Source organism: Stegostoma tigrinum, chromosome 33 (assembly GCF_030684315.1).
Source record: "Stegostoma tigrinum isolate sSteTig4 chromosome 33, sSteTig4.hap1, whole genome shotgun sequence".
Taxonomy (NCBI): domain Eukaryota; kingdom Metazoa; phylum Chordata; class Chondrichthyes; order Orectolobiformes; family Stegostomatidae; genus Stegostoma; species Stegostoma tigrinum.
This window is the reverse complement of record NC_081386.1, coordinates 30116930-30138637: the sequence shown is the minus strand read 5'-3', so window position 1 is coordinate 30138637 and position 21708 is coordinate 30116930.

Sequence of the window (21708 nt, the reverse complement as noted above, 5' to 3'; positions counted from 1 at the left end):
AACATTGAACAGTACAGCACAGGAACAGGCCCTTCAGCCCACAATATTGTGCCAACCATGACACTAAATTAAACTGATCCCTTCTGCCTGCTGATGGTCTATATGCTTCCATCCCTTGCATATTCAGGTGTTTATCTAAAAGTCTCTTAACACATCTATCGTATCTGCCACCACCAAGACCCCTGGCAGCATGTTCCACAGTCCTGCCACTCTCTGTGTAAAATCTCTGCCCATCACATCTCTTTTGAACTTTCCCCCTCACTGTAAATGCACATCGCCCAGTTTTAGACGTTTCAAATCTGGGAAAAAGATTCTGCCCGTCAACCCTATCCATGCATCTCATTATTTTATAGACTTCTGTCAAGTCTCCCCTCAGCCTCTGCCACTCAAAAGAAAACAACTTGAGTTTATCCAGCCTCTCCTTATAGTTCATAGTCTCAAATCCAGGCAGCGTTCTGGTAAACCTCTTGTACATCCCCTTCAGAGCTTCCACATCCTTCCTGTAATGTCATGATCAGAATTGAATGCAATGCTCTAATGGTGGCCTAACCAAAGTCTTACAACATTGCAACATGACACCCTGACTCTTGCACTCAATTCCCTGACCACAAAAGGCAAGCATGCCATATGCCTTCTTCACCACCCGATCTACTTGCATGGCCAATTTCAGGAAGCTTTGGACTTGAACCCAAAGATCCCTCTATACATCAATGCTGTTCAGAGTCCTGCCATTAACTGTATTAGTATGACATACTGTATTAGTTTTGGAAGGATTTAAGCTTAAGGATGGTGTGGGATGGAAGGCTGGCCATGAGTAAATTATAATTGTCGGGTCCAGGGGTAACAAATATGATTTTATGGGCTTTGAAGTAGGTGACAGAGAGACTATGTGGGTCAGGCCATCAGCTCTGGATCAAATAAAATGCCCAGGTTGTGAGCTTCAGACATGGCATCAATGTAAGTCGTGCCTGATCGAAGATTTACTAAATAAAATGTTATTTTCTTCACTTATTTGGAAAGGAAAGTAATTCATGGATAACGTATTTGCTAAGATGTTCCAATAAATAAATGTGCATTGCACAAGATGAGCTCACAATGCTGATTCTGGACTGCATTTTGTTAATCTGTTTTCTTCCCTTAAAGGCATAGGGTGAGAGCAATTTAAATAATTTGCTATTAATAACACTATAATTAGAAAATAGGGAACAATCTATACTGATTTCACATCGTAAAACGGGAAATGATCATTATTGTATACCTTTGTGGAAAATTTCAACACTTGAAGATGCTGGGGGAGGTGCTACTTCATTAATCCTCTATATGGACAACCTCTGAACAACTTGACACATCAGCTACTGACCTGAAACTGATCCAGCCATCTCAATGATCAAACCAGTATTAACAGCACTCGCAACAGTATTGACTTTGTCTAACCCTTTATTGTTCATCTAGGTATGGTAAATTATTCAGAGATTGACAATGTACACCACAAAGATAAAATATCCCAACATTAACCAGTCAAAGCAATGTACATCAAATCCTAATGTCTACATAAATAAAAGCTAAATACTTTGGATGCTGGAAATTTGAAACAAACACAGAGAATGCAGAAGAAACTCAGCAGGTCTGGCACCACCTGTGGAGACAGATACAGTTAACATTTTGGGTTTGGTTTGACTTCAGAATTTACTATTATATCTGATGATGGATCACTGGATTTGAAATGTTAACTCTGCTTCTCTGTCAACAGATGCTGCCAGATGTGTTTGAGTTTCTCCAGTACTTTTTGTTTGTGCTGGGAACTTCTGTCAGTAGCTTGATGATGTGGACGATTGAGCATGTCATACACACATAACCTTTTGCAGTTTTTCATCTGTTGTTTGAAGTCTCTGCATGGAAGCTGACAATCAGTCATGTCCATCTAACTCTTTTCATCGTCATTTTTGTCTCTACCTCTTCCCAGTCTGGTCATCTGTTTCCCAATCCTTTCTTGACAGCACTAACTGCTAATGGGGTAAAACTCCACGGGTACACTTTCTTATGAAGACAGAATGGGACAATATCATTTGAAAGCTAAGCACTTTTACAGACAGCACTTTGGTAATGCTTCTGCTACAGGTTCCTATGGATAGCACAAAAATCAAGGCTGAACTCCGGTGCAGCACCGTAGACTGTTGTTCCTTTCGCTGAGACATTTACTTGACGCCCCTTCAGCACTCTCTGGTGAATATAAAAGAACCCAGGCCAATATTTCAAAGAGAAATGGTAGAGTTATTCCCAGTATCTAACCAGTATTTACCCCTCAGTCAACATTACAATTAAACAGTTTATTTTGACATTAACACATTGCTGTTTCTAGGATCTTGCTGTGTGAAAGCAGACTACCACATTACAGCAGTGATTACAGTTCAGAACTACTCCATTGGTTGTAAAGTGCTTTGATTTGGTTTGCCCAGTGGTCACAAAAAGTGCTATTTAATTGCAAGCATCTCTTTTCTTACTTTTTGCACACCAAAAATGTCCTCATTGGGCATTGAGGTTTTGTCAGCTTTGTAACATTGTGTAACCAACCTTTTCTGGAGTCTGACATTTTATATTCACAAACGTGATTTTCACCCATTCCAGAACATTGCATTGCCTCAAAAGAGTGGTAAAAAGAAAACTTTTGTTACTTTATCCCCTGGGGGTGTAACAGTTCAACTGGCATCTTGACACAGTAAGTACTTTGCCATCCTGACCATATTTAATTTTATTCCTGACACCCTACCAAATTCTCTTGGCATGAGAGATTGCCCTTCAACTACTCAGCTGCCTCATCCACAGGTCTGCTAGTTGTAAGCTGACCTTCTCAGTGTCTTCTCCATAACTCTTGTATATTTATGAATCTATGTTTCTTAGTGTATAGGAGTATTTCACTAGTGTTATCCATGTTTCACAGTCTTTCCCTTAATGAGATATGATCCAATAAACATTAACCATCCTCTGTAACTTGGAAAAGCCTTTTATCAGCGCCTTATCTGTTTGTCTCAATAGTGATACCTCGGTTTTCTGCTACCATTTGGTGTCATATAGTGCTAGACGTTTTTCACCCAACTTTGTCACTCTGATCTAATTGTCCCTGTGCCTTTAAATTTTACTTCTACACAAAATTCCATTCTCTGCACTGATCCAAATCTGCACTTGAAGTGTCAACAAAAAGAGATCACAGAAAATTACACTTTTCCTGCCAATAGCCATTCCACTCAAAACTATACCAAAGGTTGAATGTGGGCAATTTATTCATCATTGGAACAATCACTGACCTTATCTGATTTCCCAACCTCTCGACATACCTGCTTGCACATACGTATACTTACAAGCTACAGTTGGAAAATAATCAGGAGCGGGGAACTCCATGAATGGAGTCAAGTTGAACACTCCAACTACTGCCCCTGTTGAGATCGGCTAATTCTGCACATTAAACTAACTCATTGCAAGTGGAACCAGTGATCTTTCAGATCTCTGTGGATCAATTACATTCTACCTTTACAAGGCAAACCATTGGGAGGGACTGCAATTAAAGAAATCTAGCATTAAGATGGTCTTTACCTGAACATGCACTGGGACGGTGATGTGTTGTGGGAGAACTCCTGTTGATGATCACATTGTTTATGTACTAAAGGGATAGATAGAGGATTATGTGATGGCAAACCACAAAAGAAAAAGAAATGCATATTTTACCAGTGGTTGGACCACACATCCCACAAACAGCAGAGTTGTTCATTGGCCTGTGTCTGTTTGTCAATCATTGGAGAATGTTCCAAAGTTTTGTAATATATGCCTTTTCTGTGTAGTCTTGCAAATTTTCCTTTTTTTTACATATTTGTCTAATTCCTTCTGAAAATAACTATTGAATCTGCTTCCACACCTCTTACGGGTCATGTATCACACAGCACAACAACTCACTATATGTATTATTTCTTATCTTTCCCACTTCTGGCTTTTGCCAATTTTATTATATTTGAGTTCTCTGGTTACTAACTTTCCTACTATGGAAACTGTTTCTCCTTATTTACTGCACTAAAACCCTTGATTTCTTGAAAGTTGTATCCCATGCTGAAAATCGTTACGTAGAAACATTTTTTATAGCGCCACAATTATTTGCAAACTTTGTATGTCAACCACAGGCATGCAATTCATCTCAAAACATGTTGTTATGTTGTGAAAATGTTATATTGTCCAAGTAGGTGTTGAAGAGGCTGGTGGGAGAAATCATTCAATCATTTCATATTTTGGCTACTTTCTAGTTACCATAGGCATTGAAAAATCAAAGGACTCCATTGGGTCTGGCTGTAAATTTATTCACAGCCCAGGCTGTGTCATCATAAAGAGAGAAGAGGTACACAATGACACTTTGCAAAACAGGAAGCGATAGAGAAGGCAAAAGACCTGCATCACAAATCCTACCAGCCTTGAGCAACACCACACTACTGAGGCCTGAATATTTCGCCAATGCTGTCTTCTTTATTCCAGACTGATGAAGTAGAGGCATGAAAACACAATATCACTCCATCATCTATTACCACCTTCTGATAAGAAGAGTCCACTGAAAATTTGAAATGGTCACACAAATAACAATAGGTGTGATAACAGCATAACCCACAAAATGTCAAATAACAATTGAGGTCTTGCTTTGATTGTGTAGACAGCAGAAACCAAACCCAAGCAAGTAGTTGAAAATATCTTTCCTCGTTACTTTATGTATCCTGATCAGATACAAGACAAATTCCAACTGTTCCTTTAGGAGACCCACCAGGAGGTCTCATGTCTACTTGTCCCACGGATCATGTTGATGATCATGATAGTGCTGCTCCTGTAGAATCTGATTCTACCATTTGGATTTCAATTGTAATTACTGAGGTGAATGCTGAGTTGCAGCATGAGGTTGCCAGCACTGTACAATTAATCCACCTCTGCCTTTAGGTTCAGGTCTTCTAGACTCTCATAGAAATTTCTACAACCATTTATACAATATTCCAGGAGTTCTCAAAGCAGTCAGTTTGTTATTTACATCACAGCAACGCCACAGAGCATTAGACAGATTGCACTTTAAGGTTCTTTCTGCCACACTCCATCCTCATGCCTGAGAAACCATTTCCTTTGTGAGTTCTAAAATGAAACATAACCTGCAGTGAATGTGTTGTGATATAGCATTAAATCAAATTGAAAATCATTGCCAGCCAAGGCCCGGAAACTTTATTACTTGGGATACTATGAGAGATGAAAGCTATATAATGAGATTGGAATATGGTGATAAAGACAATGTTTCTGTTTGTTACCTAACCAACCACATGCTTTAACTTGATGTCAATATCCATATTCCCATGAAATAAGATTCACAGGTAACTCCCTCAGAACTGAAGATGGGTCATTGGACCTAAAATGTTGACTCTGTTTTCTCTGCATGGATGCTGCCAGACCTGCTGAGTTTCTCCAGCAATTTCTGCTTTTGTTTGAGATTTCCAGCACCTATAGTTCTTTGTTGTATTACAATGCATTTCTCTAAAGGCCAAGGATATTGATGAGCAGTCAAAGTTCTGAGAACAAATTTCAGGACTCTTCTAAGTTACTAGTAACTGCAAGGAAACCTCGCAGTTTTTGATGCTGACGTTGACAGCCTGGAGCCAGTTAAAACACAGTCATTATAATCTACACAATCATTGTTTTGAACTAGTTGCACCAGATTATACAAAGAAAAAGAAGAAGAGGAGTTGACAGATATTTTAGGGATGTGCACCCAATGTATTGCTTCTTGACTGAAAATAATAGAATGAGTATTTCAGCGGAAAAGTGATGCTCAGTTTGTACTGAGTTAGCTGAACTGCAGTGTGTTGGTGGGTGTGATGCCTCAATTGTGTTGCCAACACAAGGCTCTGAAAAAGTATTCTGCCCTGATCCCCTATTTTGTAATCACGCCCACCTCAAATTACAAGTGGCTTCACTCTGAATGAGGACTGCATTTATCTTGCTGGTGATGCCTCTTCGGAAGAATAGCCCGACAACATTCACTGGCTAACATCTGCGCATGAAGAGTGGCACCCTAATAAGATGCTTCAGTAATGGCCTGCAACACTGAAAACAGCCAACAAGAAAAGGGAGAGATCAAAACTATCAGCGTGATAGAGGAGGTGGTAGAATTGGTAAAATAACAGAGTAATGAACATAACAATAAAACTTCGCTAAAAAGCACTCTGGTTATCCACCTTCTTGCCGCAATATCATGGGGGACATATACACCATCTTTCTTAGGTTAACAGCATTCCCTCAGCTAAATTGCTAGAAATGTAAGTTTCAGTGATATAAGATTATTAATAATTAAGGACTAATTGGAAAATCACTTCCGAGCTTTTTAGTCTCTTTTGCCTCTGACACTTGCTATTAATGAACAGCAAGGATGGATGAATACTGTGGGGCTGCATCTATTGCCATTAAATATTTACAATCAGTTTGGGCCTTTAGGCTCAAGGTTTGCTGAGCTTCACATTATGGAAATATCAACTGCAATTAACACAAACTTTCCTGCAAGACGATAATTATCCCATGAAAACAATTTCACTGTAAATATTGAAAGCAATCACACTCTCAAGATACTCGTGCAAGTGGTTTACAGGAGCGTTAATTGTAGAATGCAATTAGTCACTAGGTTAATGCTTAAATGTGGTTAAATAACATTGCCTACAATTTCAAGCAGCTGTTATTGTATGAACAGGTATGTATTTTGTTCTCCAAAATACTCACCTTCAGAAAGTTTCAGGCTAGGCATTCACTGCTGTTCAGCTCCAGTCTCAAAACCATGGCTTCTCCCAAGTGGCAACTCTTCATGTGAAAGTCTGATAGCGAATGCAGCAGGCAATTTACCTGTGAAGGAGCTCACAAACAAGCCTGATATGTTCTCACCGATGCAATCCTGTCGGCCAAAAGCCACTGGGTGACTGTTGTCTGCGTTCTTTGTCCGCGACACTGAAGCCAGTTGAAGAGTCCTTATTGTTGTCCTGCCAGGCGGGGATTGAGCTTGAGTTTCTTTTTGTTTTAAATGTCCTAATACCACGGATGGCAGTGTACCTATATTAGGGGAGCAATACTTTTCACCTTCAGCCATTAAACTATGCTGTACAGTAACAGCTGTCAATGACTGCACTTACACACAGTTTGATGAGAAAGTGTTTGGCCCATTAAAGGACATTAACAGTAAAAGGTGCAACTGACACAGGAAGGCGCTTGTCAAATTTCTCCAGCACAAGACCTCAAATGATTATTCCTTTATAGTAAGGGAGACTGGACTGAGTAAAATTTAAAATCTAGAAAAGGAACCAGGCAGCCATTTACTCACACAACAAAAACAGAAAATGCCGGAAATGCTCAGCACATCTGGCAGCATCTGTGAAGAAAAATCAGAGTTAATGTTTCGGGTCTGGTAACCCTTCCACAGACATTTAGTTCTATCTCTGGGTTAGCCACACATTCTTTTTTATTCTTGTCAAACAACTGCCAATTCACATTTGAATGTACAACTAAATTCCATGCAGGAGGTCTCACAGTTAGTGCAGATGTGAAGGGATGGGGAGGGAGGAAGGAGAAACATAAATTATCACAAAGACATCACAAGTCCTCAGATTTCTGTCAAATGGCTTATCTTTTGACGTAGAATGAGATAGGTAGCTCAGTGGTTAGCACTGCTGCTTCATGGTACCTGAGATTCAGGTTCAGTTCTAGACTCAGGTGTGGGTGGGATCTTCCTAATTGGTGGATCTATAATGCATAGCTGGTTTCATCAGGAAAAGTTAACAATATTTTCTTCAGTTACAATATTTTCTCAATGGTTCATCCCTATCAGTCAGTCCTTTACAGTTTAGAATTACACAGAAATGTTTTTATGCAGTTTCAGCATTGACCAACATATATAGTATTTAACAGATTAAAAGTACTCAAATTCATTGACTTACTAACTTATATTTCATTTGATTAAAAATGTCTAAATGATCTGACTTATTAACGTGCATATGACAGATTTCTTGAAAGTAAATGTGTTTTTTATGAGATCTCATATGTTTGGGTCTGCTTGTTTTAGTTATATAAGCCTGATCAATGAAAATCAGTTTATAGCCTTAATAGAAGAGAGCAGTAATTCATTCTCGTTCTCGCTCACTATAGATTTGATGATTTATTTCCAAGGATTAGCAAAAGGAGAAGTTCGTGTCTTTAACCAGAGCCAAGGATGCACCTGAAAGCAGCAGAACCCACCTACTTGAGTTCTCCAGAACAAGTTTTGCAATAAACCCATCTGCCAGCAGTGGGACGTTCCTGTTCAGGTGAGTGTCGTATTTGCATCTCTTACCATCGTGATATGTTTGTACCTTTGTTTTTAAAAAAGCCTTTCTGTTTTCAAAATCTACAACGATAAATAATTTTTTAAACGATCCCTTAGTAGGGAAGGACTTTCTTCAATAACGAACCAGGAGTATTTCAATTAGATCATTGGCAATAGATCTGAGATGATCCATGTGGTAACCTACCAGAGAGTAACGAGATCAGAATTGTTAAGGCAGTTTGAGAGAATATGTTCAAGCAGAAAGGCTGTAGAATTATTTATCTGTGTATCTCACTTTGGGAAAACCCCTGCTTAGAAAACTCATCGCTATAACAAAGCGAGAGTCTAAATTTGGTGAAGATTGTCTCGGTTAAGATTAGCCAATAGATTTGTAAGTCTCACAGTCCGTGGAGACAGCCGCGCTCTAAATGACTGAACTAACTTTAGTTTGTGAAAAGGCTGAAGCCGGCGATTAGAAAGTATGGTATCAGCCTGGGACTTGACTGCATTAAACCAGGGGATTATCCGTCCTCTGGAATCATTGAGAAACCGAACTCGTCTGTCTGAATTTTGGGACCCAGCTGGTGTTAAACTGGGGGTTTCAATCCCGGAATCGCTCTCACACCGACCACTTTGAAGATGCGTCTGAAACCATTGTTCCTCTCCACGCGGTACCCATTCACCCTGCAGGCTGCTCAGAGCAGTGCTTGATTTTGCCCATAAACCAGTATCTGTCCATGCTTAGCCTATAAACCGGTATCTGGCCGTTGCTCAAATTAAATTTGCAAACCCTGTTACCCTAAAGAGCCAGGGAATTGATTCAATAAAGGAAAAGAAGGGCAGGTTGAGAGTCAGGATAACGGGCACCACGTCGCATTGTGCGACTGATTAGAAAGTTTGATCTAATATCGTGCGGTGGTGTAAACATTCAGAGGATGAAGTTCTCTGCGTAGAGACGATTTCACAGGGACACTGTGTTACAGAGAGTTTATGAAGCAGTGCTGTCTTGAGACGAGATTGCCACAGCTTTGAGTGGTAGCTCCCCGGGTTCGGTTGAACTGCCTGGATCACAAGGACGGTACAGAATGAGATGTAGGGACTCTCCTTGACCCTTCCTTCCTCATCCCCTCTATCTATCAGAGCCCAGCATCAACGCGGCGAATGAGAATGCAGTTCGCCAGAGCTGCCTATTAGACCCGAGTGTGTGCATCCAGTCTAAATAACGCGTCTTCTTGATGTAACACATAACACATATTAATTTAGTTAGAGGTGAATATGTCTCCCTCAGATGATTATGTATCTACCTCGCTCCCTACTGAGAAATAAAAGCTTGTCACAATCTTTATCCTTCTCCCCCGCCCACTCTGTAAAGAAAATCACATTACCAACTCCGAAATTAACTCCTTGTTGTCAAATGAGTGATTGGATTATATTTAACACACTTCAGGCCACGAAAGCAAAGTGTCCGAGTAAGTATTGACCCGGGTTAAAATTGCACCTTTTTTTACGCTCTGCCGTTGCTCATTTAGCTGCTGTTTCACAATCTCTGCAGTCTATTTGCCAGCGCCTGACCTTTGCAAGCCTATCCAACTTCATTAGTCGAACAGGTCATCCCAACTATGCTAGGCATGTAAACAGCCATTAAAAGGATTCTTTTATCAATAGCCAGTAATTAAAATGTCACCGTTTAATTTTCAGTAGACTCCCATTCTCTTGGAACAATCTTCTCCCTTAATAAGACTGTAATCGAAGAGAGAGAACGCTGTAGAGAGAGTGGGAGAGAGAAGGGGATCTAATGTATGGGGCCGTTCAATCGATACAACGCAGAATTGATCGGCCTCTAAAATTAAATTTATTGGGGTCATGGGTTTATTTGCTGCTGATACAACGGTTAAATGGAGAACATTCATTTTGAATAGCAGCATTTATTAAACTTCCACAGAATTAGACCGCCGTGATTTATGTTGCAATCTCGCTCGGAGCCCTCCAGGAAAGGAGAGGTGCTTCTTTATATGACACGGCTTTGTAAGTTTTAACCGAAAAATAATTCGTCCGTCTGCTCCAAAAGTAAAGCTCCTGTATATCGCTGGGGGAGGTGTGAGGAAGGGCGAGGGCACGGGAGGGGGTTCTGAGTGTTTGCTAGCGAGTGCTGACCCCCGATCCCACACTCGATCATTGGCCCCTCTTCCAGGCGCTGCCAAAATACCTCCCAGTCCCGTCTCCGTGCGAGGGGAATGGAGCCCGCAGTATCCCAGCTGCTTCATTTTACGGCAGTGGTGTGTCACTGTCATCCCCTTCTCACTCACTCACTCACTCAGTCACTCACTCAGTCACTCACTCACTCAGTCACTCATTCACACACTCATTCACACTTACTCACTCACTCATTCGCACACTTATTCACACCTACTCTCACTCATACTCATTCACTCACTCGGTCACTCACTCATTCATTCACACACACTCAGTCATACTCACTCACACACTCACTCACTCATTGAGTGTATGAGTGAGAGTGTGAGTGAGTGATTTTGAGTGAGTGATTTTGAGTGAGTGTGTCAGAGTCACACACACTCACTCACTCACACTCGCTCACTCAATCACACACACCCAATCACACACTCACTCACTCACTCATTCACTCACATTCACTCACTCACTCATTCACACATACCCACCCATTCACTCACTCACACAGTCACATTCACTCACACACACTCATTCACATACTCACTCACTCAATCACTCATTCACTTACTCACTCACTCATTCACACACACACTCATTCAGACACACACTCATTCATTCACGCACACACTCACTCATTCACACTCACTCACTCAATCACTCAATTACTCACTCGCTCATTCGTTCACACACACACTCATTCACAGACTGACTGACTCACTCACATTCACACACACTCATTCATTTACTCACACTCATTCACACACGCACGCCTCTCATCCATTCACTCATAATCACTCACACAGGCTCTCAGTCATTCACATACTTATTGTCATTCACTGTCACTCAATCACACGCATTCACACACAATCACACACTCTCTCAATCACTCGATCACACACACAGTCCTGTTCACTCATTCACACACTGAACCATTCATTCACGCGCTCAACTCAGTCATTCGCCTTCATTCACTCTCACTCGCTCACACACTCACTCGCTTACTCACACACACTCTCATTTGCTCACACACACACTCTCATTTGCTCACACTCACACACACTCATTTGCTCACACTCACACGCACTCAATTGCTCACATACTCACTTGTCCACACTCAGTCTAGACACAGAGTGATTACAACCCACTACCTGCCCCCCTTCTCCGCACACCCCCCACAACAATAAAGACATCAACATTGTCTTCGCTCCCTTTATTTTCTAGCTCCAATTTGAAAGTGACTGAATCTGTCAATTCCAGGAATTGTCAACCTTTTATGAAATGAGAATCCTTTCACATTCGGAGAGTAGATAATGAATGGTTTTCATAATTAAATTTGTTGTAATTTTAGAAATGATATTCTAAGTCATCGATTCATTGCTAATTTAAATTAAAATAGACGTCAAGAGAATAGCAAAGCTTGTGTTTTGTTTTGATGTCAGAATCGGGGTGGGTTGGGACCATCGTTCCTGGGTTTCACGATGTGAGTTCACATTTAAATAAAGGGACCGTCGGCCGTGTGGCAGTAATTTGGAATTGTGAATCCTTGTGAGTTGGTCGTTGCGAGTGTGTGCTGTTAGGAAGGAGGGAAAATGATTGGAAATATATAACGGAGCGTGGAAAAGTTAGGGGTGGATTAGCGACAGCATTAACTGGGGACCCAAACTGGAATGAATACTAGAAAGGGTGTAGGATATACATGTATTTATTCAGACAATTCATTGTAATGTACCAGTGTGAGCGCAGGGTTGTGTGTTTAGGGGGGCAGGGGTGTGGGTGTAGAGGGGCAAGGGTGAAACACGTTGGTACAACGCTGACGCATTCTCAACAAATGGTAGACAGCTTGACGCAGAGATTAGTTCTCGAATCGTATTTATAACGCGAACGATCAAACACGCTCAAATGAATAATTTACATTTATATAGCGCCCTGAACGTAAAATAGACGTTTCAGGCGCTTCAAATAAACATTAACAATTGGTCAAGAAGGGCCCGTGGGGTATTTTAATTCTGCTGTATCTTTCTTGCTTTGACAATAGAGCGTGGTGTTAAATGTTTAACAGGTAAAAACGCAATGAGATTATGAGCTTTTTAAATAACAATTTTCCTCTGGATTCACACCCAGCCTTCAGTAAATGCATTCTCCCAATCAATGCACAATTCATAAACAGATGTGCGCCGTGTGTGATAATTGCCAACAACATACCTGGATATTATTTTGATAATTACCACATTTCTGATGACGGGGAAATAGAAACAATTAGAAATGTCAGAACTGTCCGCACCCTCTGTCGCCAGGTCCCTGTCTGGGTGAGAGGTTTGGCGGAGGGCGCTATTGTGTGACCCGTAAATACTGTAAACGTTTCTAATCCCTCCGAATGCAACTGGCCCCTGACTGGCGCTTAAACACTTCATCGGAGAGGAAGCGGTTCTGTGATGTTCAGGACTGTGTTTACACATAGAAACGATCTTCCAGTTCCCTTGCACTCAAATTCTAACGGACGGTGAGACTATGGTCAAATCCGGGACCATTTTAAGTGAGAGGTGGGCGTCCAGTAATAGACTGGAGTGAGTTTGTAGACGCCCACAAATGTAACATACTCAAAACAGAATGCAACGAGATAGTAGGAACTGCCGATGCTGGAGAATCTGAGATAACAAGGCGTGGAGCTGGATGAGCACAGCAGGCCAAACAGCATCAGAGGAGCAGGAAAGCTGGCGCTTTGGGTCGGGGCCCTTATTCAGAATTCGGGGATGGGGAAGGAGGCTCTGAAATAAATAGAGGCGAGGATGGGTTGGGGAGCGGTGATAGCAAGTAGATAGTGGAGCGGATATGAGGGCAATGTCCGGGGCCCTTCTGGGGCCGTGGTACTGTCCCTACTTCTGAGCCAGGAGATCGCGTTCGAGGTGCGGAATGACATCCCTGAGCAGGTTGGTTAGAAAATATCATCTTCACTGACACCCCTGCCTGCAACATTCTCCTCTGTTGTGACATGAAACGAGCAAGTTTCAGAGGGTCCAGCGAGAGGGGCTGCACTTCGCTGGAAAAGATTGACAGACTGATTTTAACCATTTTTAATACAACTTTGTACTAGAACAATTCAGAGTTGAAACTTTGTCCCCGCAGAAGTAGAATTTGCTGAATCCTTCAATTTCTCGTTCGCACTGGTTTATTTCTAAGAGTTTGGAGCTGGGAGTGTGAAGGTGCGGTTTTAAGAACTCCATCGTGAGGTCTGAGATGGGGCTAGTGCTGAGGCCCTGCAGGATTTGAACGGCCAGGTTACCAACTGATCTAACAGAGAATCAATGGAGGCATTAAAACCCTTTTTAGGAACAGTGTTAAACTCTGACGTTGTAAACTTCGACCGGACACAGAAACGCACGCACACACAGAGCCAAAGCCACACACAGTCTGCAAATCCGACACACACACACGCACAGACAGCCACACACAGCAGAAATCACAAACAGGCGCACAATACACGGAATGTTAAAGCACAGAAGAACCATCGTGTCAGCACCAGCTCCCTCCTTGGGAGACACAGGACATGTCATACTGCAAAATGCGTACTCCCCTACAAACGCACATATACACACAAACATTGAGGTTGTTCCTTTCACACACACATATCTGCGAGACATAAGTAGACAGATATGGGTGAATGAGGTTTGCCAGTCAAGGAAAACATCCCGGAATTCATACTGCAAGAGACCCTTCGACCCATCGAGTCCGCGCCGACCAATCTACTCTAATCCCACCTTCCAACACTTGGCCCATAACCTTGAATGTTATGATGTTTCAAGTGCTCATCCACGTCCTTTTTAAAGGCTGTGGGGTTTCCCGTCCCTACTGCTCCCCACCCCCGGGCCATGCACTTCAGATTCCCAAAACCCTCTGGGTAAACTTTTCTCACATCCCCTCTGAACCTCCTGCACTTCACGTTAGAATTAAGCCTCCTCGCTCTTGCCCCTTCAATTTAGGGGAACAGCTGCTTCCTCTATCCACCTTCTCCGTGACCCTCATAACATTATACCTCAAAATGAGGGGAGGGGGCAAGGTTTGATTTTAATGACAGTCTCAAATATTAGTCTTGACTATCACTCAAAATGCACTCACATCTCCACACACGCAGAGATTTGAAAGTCCGCTTGTGTGATCTGCCTGTACCGCTCGTAAACAAAGCTTTTCACTGAATTTCGGTACACGTGACAATAAAATCAATCAATCAATTTCAAATAAAAGACGTGACACAATCGGATAGTTTGGTAGAGACTGATCTCCTCTCATACATACACCCTCAATACACCCAGTGTCAGTTGTAACAGAGCCCCCGGCCGCCACTTCTTGGTTGGGAAGGTACGGACTCAAGCCCCACTCTAGAGAACTGAGCAGCCAATCCAGACTGACATTCCCTGCGCAGTCGAGGGAGTGTTGCGCCGTCAAACTTGTAATCTTTTGGACAAGATAGGAAAACCATCTGCATCTCTTCAGAAGTAAGTAATTCCATCTCGGCTTTAAAAAGCAGAATTCTCCCCTGTGTTTTGCCCATTTATCCCTTGACCAATGTCATTCTGGTCAATATTTCAAAGTGATTTGTGGGAGCTTCTTGTACGCAAATCAGCTGACCTTCTTCCTACATCGCAACAGTGCCTATCACTGAAAAAAATGTTGTCCGAAGTTCTCATTTTGCACTCATCAGGACATCTGGAAAGGATACAAATTTAAGCCAAAGCTCAACATTTGTGTAGCGCAACAGGAGAGTTCTGATTAGTTGTCGAGTGATTACCAGTCATTATACGTAAGGCAAGATCGTGCATTTGTGAAAATGTTTCTTTTTCTCTTTGTAAGTCTCTCTGCCCCTACAGACACGTGCAGTCCTCCGATCCACATCACGATTCTCAACAACTTTCACAACTGACACAGACACCTGCAGCTCTCACAAACGTTTTGGTGCTGTGATTGAATGCTTGCTTTGTAGTACACAAAGCCGGCCTCGTGTTTTTGATCTGTCTTTTTCTGCCTTCAAGGATGGGGCAGACTTGAAAGCCATTCAAACAAAATAAAAGCATTTTAGGAAGGGAATTTTAAAAGTTGTCCCATGGGTGGCGCTGTCCATGGGGGTCGGGGGTGGTACTGGTGAAGACAGTCATTAGCCTTGAGGCTGGGTACACCTGGATGAGTTCACTTACATCGCTGCTAGTTACACAAAACTTAGCAGCAAGCGCAGGCCACTCGGCCCCTCGAATCTCCCCCGCCATTCACCAATGTCACGGCTGATCCGATGATGTGCAGGTGCCGGTGTTGGAGTGAGGTGGACAAAAGTCAGAAGTCACACGACACCAGGTTATAGTCTAACAGGTTTAGTTGAAAACACAAGCTTTCGGAGCATCAGTCCTTCTGAGGCTCCGAAAGCTTGTGTTTTCAAATAAACCTGTTGGACTATACCCTGGTGTCGTGTGATTTCTGACCAGGGCTGATCCGAATATTCCACATTCCAGCCTCTCCCTGGCTACCTTTCATCTCCTCGCTGCCCCTGTGTGGGATGACATTCCTTATTTACGCTGACTGTAAAATCACGCGTGGATTGTGGTGTGCACTGTCCTGTGCATGTTGGATTGTTTGTTGCATTAGGGACATTCAGTTCGACCCTGAACTTTTTGGTGAGAGACTCAAGCGGAGAACTCAAACGCCATCATGCGGGAACAGGTGAATAGTTCATTTCATTGTTCGCACTATTAAATTATCAGCGTCAGGATGTGTAATTGTACTTAATAATTATCGTAAGGGTCAATCTTTAGAGTAACATATGGAGGCTGGGACATAAATCTAAACAGATACCGAATACTGCATAGTGTGCGTTTATTAAATATGGTTTAGACACCACAAGCACACAGCACTGAACCACAAGAAGTTCATTAATTCAGTCAGATCCCCATCCATTTCTCGTCCAATTAGAAGTTTTTGTACTTTGACATGGAATTTACAGCAGCAAACCATTCGGCCAAAACTGGTACATGCTGTTCGGCCAACATGCTATTCCATAATCCTCCCACGTCCCTTCACCTAATTCCATCTGCATACCCTTCTCGTCCTTTCTCCTGCCTGTATCGCTCTCGCGTTCCCATAAATGGATCGGGCGCTTGTATGAAGACAGATGACAGGTCTTCCTAACACCAGCAATCTGTATCACTGGACTGAGGTGACGCTGTCATTGGTGGCCGGATTATGATGCAGTCTGTGACCAACGGTGACATCCGGAGCAACCCCGTAGCAAAAAAAAAGTCTCATCCCATGTTTGGTGTCAATGGAATTCGACGTTACCTTGAGAGCACAACAGAAAATATTTATAGGAGTTTCATGTTGATTTGATTACTAGAGAATGTAAGTTCTAACTGAAATGCAGTTTCCTACGTTACACAATCATCACACTTCAGAAAGGCTTCATTAACTGTAAGGCTCCTTAAATTAGCTGGAGATAGTGAAAGGCGCTATGGCAATGCATTTTTTAAAAGATTTTGTTTGAAACGTACTGTATTCCTCAGTATGTACCCTTACGAATGGATAGGCTGCGAGATGTTTCATTTTAGATGCAGAGCATTTTATCTTTAACTAACTGTAAAGGCCGTTACTAAGATTCTGTGCATTAGTCACATTTATGAGTTGTTAAGCCACAAAAATGCAGTTACAATATCATTGGATGTAGTAATGCCCCCTCCCGCCTTCAAGTTTATGTACGAGTTGCAGGCGGTTAATAAACTACATATTATATTCTCTGATATCCAGAGTCCCGCTTACAGCTCTGCAGTTCCCGCAGACAGTATGGCGTCTGAGAGATTCATTTTTCTCCAAAATTCTCGGGTTCCCGTTTTAATTTCGGAACAATAAGTGTTGCGGTTACTTCAGAAAGAAAGAAGAAAGAAATATCGTGTTTGAAGGGGGTGGAGGGCGCTGTAGCGAAAAGTTAGTCTCCTGCAATCAGCTGGTTTTACATAAGTACCGTCTTCTGTCAGCCAAGTAACTTTGTAGTCGGTGTTCGCGCTTTGCGGGAGGCGTACAGAGAACGCAACCTGTCTGGTACGTGGCTGAAGACCGTTGGACCTTGCAGTTTACTCCATTGATGTGTTGTGTGCTAAAAGTGCCTGTTTGAATTAATGTGTGTGTTTGAATGAGTGTGTTTTTGTGTATGTGAGTGAATCTTTGAGTATTTGCATGTTTGAGTGTGTGTGAATCTTTTGAATGTGTGTTTGAGTGTTTGTATGTTTGAGTGAGAGTGTGTGTAAGTTTGGGTGAGCGTGTGTGAATGCATGTTTACGTGAGTGTGTGTACGTTCATGTTTGTGTGTGTATATTTGAGTGAGTGAATGTTTGTGTGTGTGTTGGAGTAGATTGTGTTTATGTTAGAGTATGTGAGCGGATCTTTGAGCTTTTGCGGGTTTGAGTGTGTGTGAATGTTTGTGTGCTTGAGTGTGTGTGAATGTTTGTGTGCTTGAGTGTGTGTGAATTGTGCTTGAGTGTGTGTGAATTTTTGTGTGTATGTTTGAGTTTGAGTGAGTGAATATTTGAGTGTGAGTGAATATTTGAGTGTGTGCATGTTTGAGTGTGTGTGAATGTTCGAGTGTGTATGTTTGAGTGTGTATGTTTGAGTGTGTATGCTTGAGTGTGTGAGTGAATGTTTATGTGTATATTTGAGTGTGAGTGACTGAATGTTTGAGTGTGTGCATGTTTGAGTGTGTGTGAATGTTCGAGTGTGTATGTTTGAGTGTGTATGTTTGAGTGTGTATGCTTGAGTGTGTGAGTGAATGTTTATGTGTATATTTGAGTATGAGTGACTGAATGTTTGAGTGTGTGCATGTTTGAGTGTGTGAGTGAATGTTTGAGTGTGTATGTTTGAGTGTGTGAGTGAATGTTTGAGTGTGTATGCTTGAGTGTGTGTGAATGTTTGAGTATGTTTGAGTGTGTGAATGTTTGAGTGTGTATGTTTGAGTGTGTGAGTGAATGTTTGAGTGTGTATGTTTGAGTGTGAGTGACTGAATGTTTGAGTGTGTGTATGTTTGAGTGTGTGAGTGAATGTTTGAGTGTGTATGTTTGAGTGTGTGACTGAATGTTTGAGTGTGTGCATGTTTGAGTGTGAGTGAATGTTTGAGTGTGTGACTGAATGTCTGAGTGTGTGCATGTTTGAGTGTATATGTTTGAGTGTGTATGTTTGAGTGTGTGACTGAATGTCTGAGTGTGTGCATGTTTGAGCGTGTATGTTTGAGTGTGAGTGAATGTTTGAGCGTGTATGTTTGAGTGTGAGTAAATGAGCGTGTATGTTTGAGTGTGTACATGTTTGAGTGTGTGAGTGAATGTTTGAGTGTGAGTGACTGAATGTCTGAGTGTGTGCATGTTTGAGTGAATGTGCGGTTGCGTATGTGTATGTTGGAGTACGTTTATGTTTGAATGTGTGTGGTTGAAAGGTGAGATCCAATGGCCGAAAGCTAGTGTTTTAATAACAAGCATCTCGAAAGTAAAAATGGCAATTTCACGATTAAATAAATATAATTAAGTATCGGCTTAACAGCTGAGACCATATGTATTTTGATATTCCCGGAAATTCCTTTTCACCAAAAAAGTCATCCACTTATTAGGTTTCCATGTTATAAGACAAGTACATAAGGACTGACAAACAACCGATATTGTAATTAACAAAGACTAATAGACAATTCATTAATGAAATGTTCCTCCCATCTTTGCTGATCTAATGACAGAGACTGCGTCGGTGCACATTTCCCTCAATGGCTAGAGTGAGCTGCACGCTGAAATAGTGGAGTTTAAACGTGAATCCACCTCCAAGCCGCACACTGTCCGCCCTGGTTTCCACACACAAGTGCTCTTTCCTGAACTGTATAGAGCCCTATCGGAGCCCATCGCGCAGTCCCACCCATCCCAATAAAACAACTTTGGAGACAAACTTCGATTGGCTTAAGGATTGATGAAAAGAAATAAACGTCCCCAACAGGCGGAGGCCCAGTGATAGGGATAACATGAGATTAGTAACTGTTAAGGCCTCAGACCTCCCGACAGAAACCAATTTCATTCCCAGTGTTTACACGGTCTGAGACTGTGCTTAACAGGGATCTGCTAAAAACTAATGTTTGTCTACAAATTGATTCATTTGCTTATAACTGTCTAATTCGAACATATCTTGTGCATTTCTCTTCCTTCGGATAAAGAGAATGTGTGTATATTAAATGACAAAAAAAAAAGCCCGAGTGGATTAGAAGAATTAATTTACCCGTTTATATCCCAGAGAGGAACCAAGCCCGGAGACTTTCCAGTTGTTTTGTGCTTTTGGTTACAGTCTTAAGCAATCAGGTGCAGAACTTTTGCAGTCAATCTCGATTCGCTTTGTCGGGACTAATATTCGCCTGAGGAAGGGGTGATTTCCTTACAGAGTAGGATGTCAGCTGCAAGAGCAGAAAAACCTGCGGAGTTTGAGCTCAATGTGTGTGTACGAGCGAATGTGTTGCCAAGCTGATTATAATTAGTGGAATTCTTCACTGCGTATGGGGGTGGAGTTGCGGCTGACACACATTTAAATAAATATGGATATCCCTGAGCCTTTGATGGCCGCTTGCAGATTATTAAAGATGGATTGGAACACGCTTGAAAATATGTTTTCAAAAAGCAAATAAAATCATCAACTGAACCTGGTGAAAAGCCAGTGTTTTGGTGCAGTTACGGGATTTACATCAAACCCGCGCAGTGAGCATTCGAAGCTTCTTTGTAGTCTAGGAAATCATTGGCCGGAATGATACACTCACTCCGACCTCTGAATAATTAAAAGGTGGCGAATAATTACCGTACAAGATTCTAATTATTGTGGGGGTGGGTGGGGGAGTGGTGGTGGGAATGTTGTGGTTGTAGAAAGCTGAAACGAAACACAATACTGTCTCAGCTTTACGTCGATGCTCCTTTACTCAATAAATTTTGCATTTGCTTCATGTCCCCTGAGTCAGTATCAAATCCGCGACGTCCGTTAACCAAATAATAGTTTTGTGTTTTATTTTAAGACAAAGAAGGGGAGAGTTAAACGTCGTCTATTTGACATGGGAACAAATTTCAGATATTCTGGTTCGTGATGTCAAGTGGGAAAGGTTGACCTGCTGTCTGCACAAATTGAAACGGCTTTCTTGCTCCTGAAATGTTCCTGTCTGGATGCTGGTGTATCACATACATATGGCGTGAAGAGCTGCTGCCAACGCTTGCTTTAGTTCAACGCGAGTCTGCTTAACAAAAGTAATAGCTCCGGGCACTTTCATGGACGTTATTAAGTTCTGTTTGATTAGTGTAACTGTTCAAATTTGAATCCAGACAGTATGATTAATTACAGTTTAATTAACGTGTCCATTAAGAGCGATAAACGGCGTCATGTTACAAACAGAAACAAGAGCAGACAACGCCTAAAGATAGTAGTGCATTCTGCAAAAGAAGCGTTCAAATCTATAGTCTCCGATAAAACGAAAGTAGATTAAATCATTAGGTTGTTCTACGAGCTGATTATCTTCATCTCATGATTTTGCTGCTCCGAGTTATTTTTTCCCCCAAAATCAGGAAGTTTCATATTCTGATAAATATACATATGGATATATCTCACCCCCTTTCTTTCTCCGATCTTTCTCTCTACATGACACTGGCAATATTAAGGAGGTGTTTCCAGATGCTTCCCTATAAAATTACTTTGTCTCCACTTCCGCAAAAAAAATTCACAGAGTGGCCCCGTTCTTAATAAAAAACGTTGCGTTTCGCACACTCTTTAGAACCCAACTGAAATTGGACCCTTAAACAGGTAATAATTTCTGGAGAATTTATCTGGAAGTCGAGAAGATGATGGCAGACGAGAGCCATTGATAGCACAGTCATGTCCCCAGCAGGGCTAAATGATGGTTATTGATCAGGTTATAAATAGTTAATAGAGCCAGCATTGTGTTACACCACTTACGGCAGAATATTGCACAAATACATCAGAGTGTTTATGTACACAGAACATCAGCCTCTACCACACGACGCAGTCAGGTTTGCGTTTAAAACCACATTAAAGAAACGAAGACGGCACATAATTTTCAACTGGTGAATTAAGTTGGGTCTCACAGTAATTTTAATTGTGTGGCTCCCAATTTCCACTGGGGCAAACAA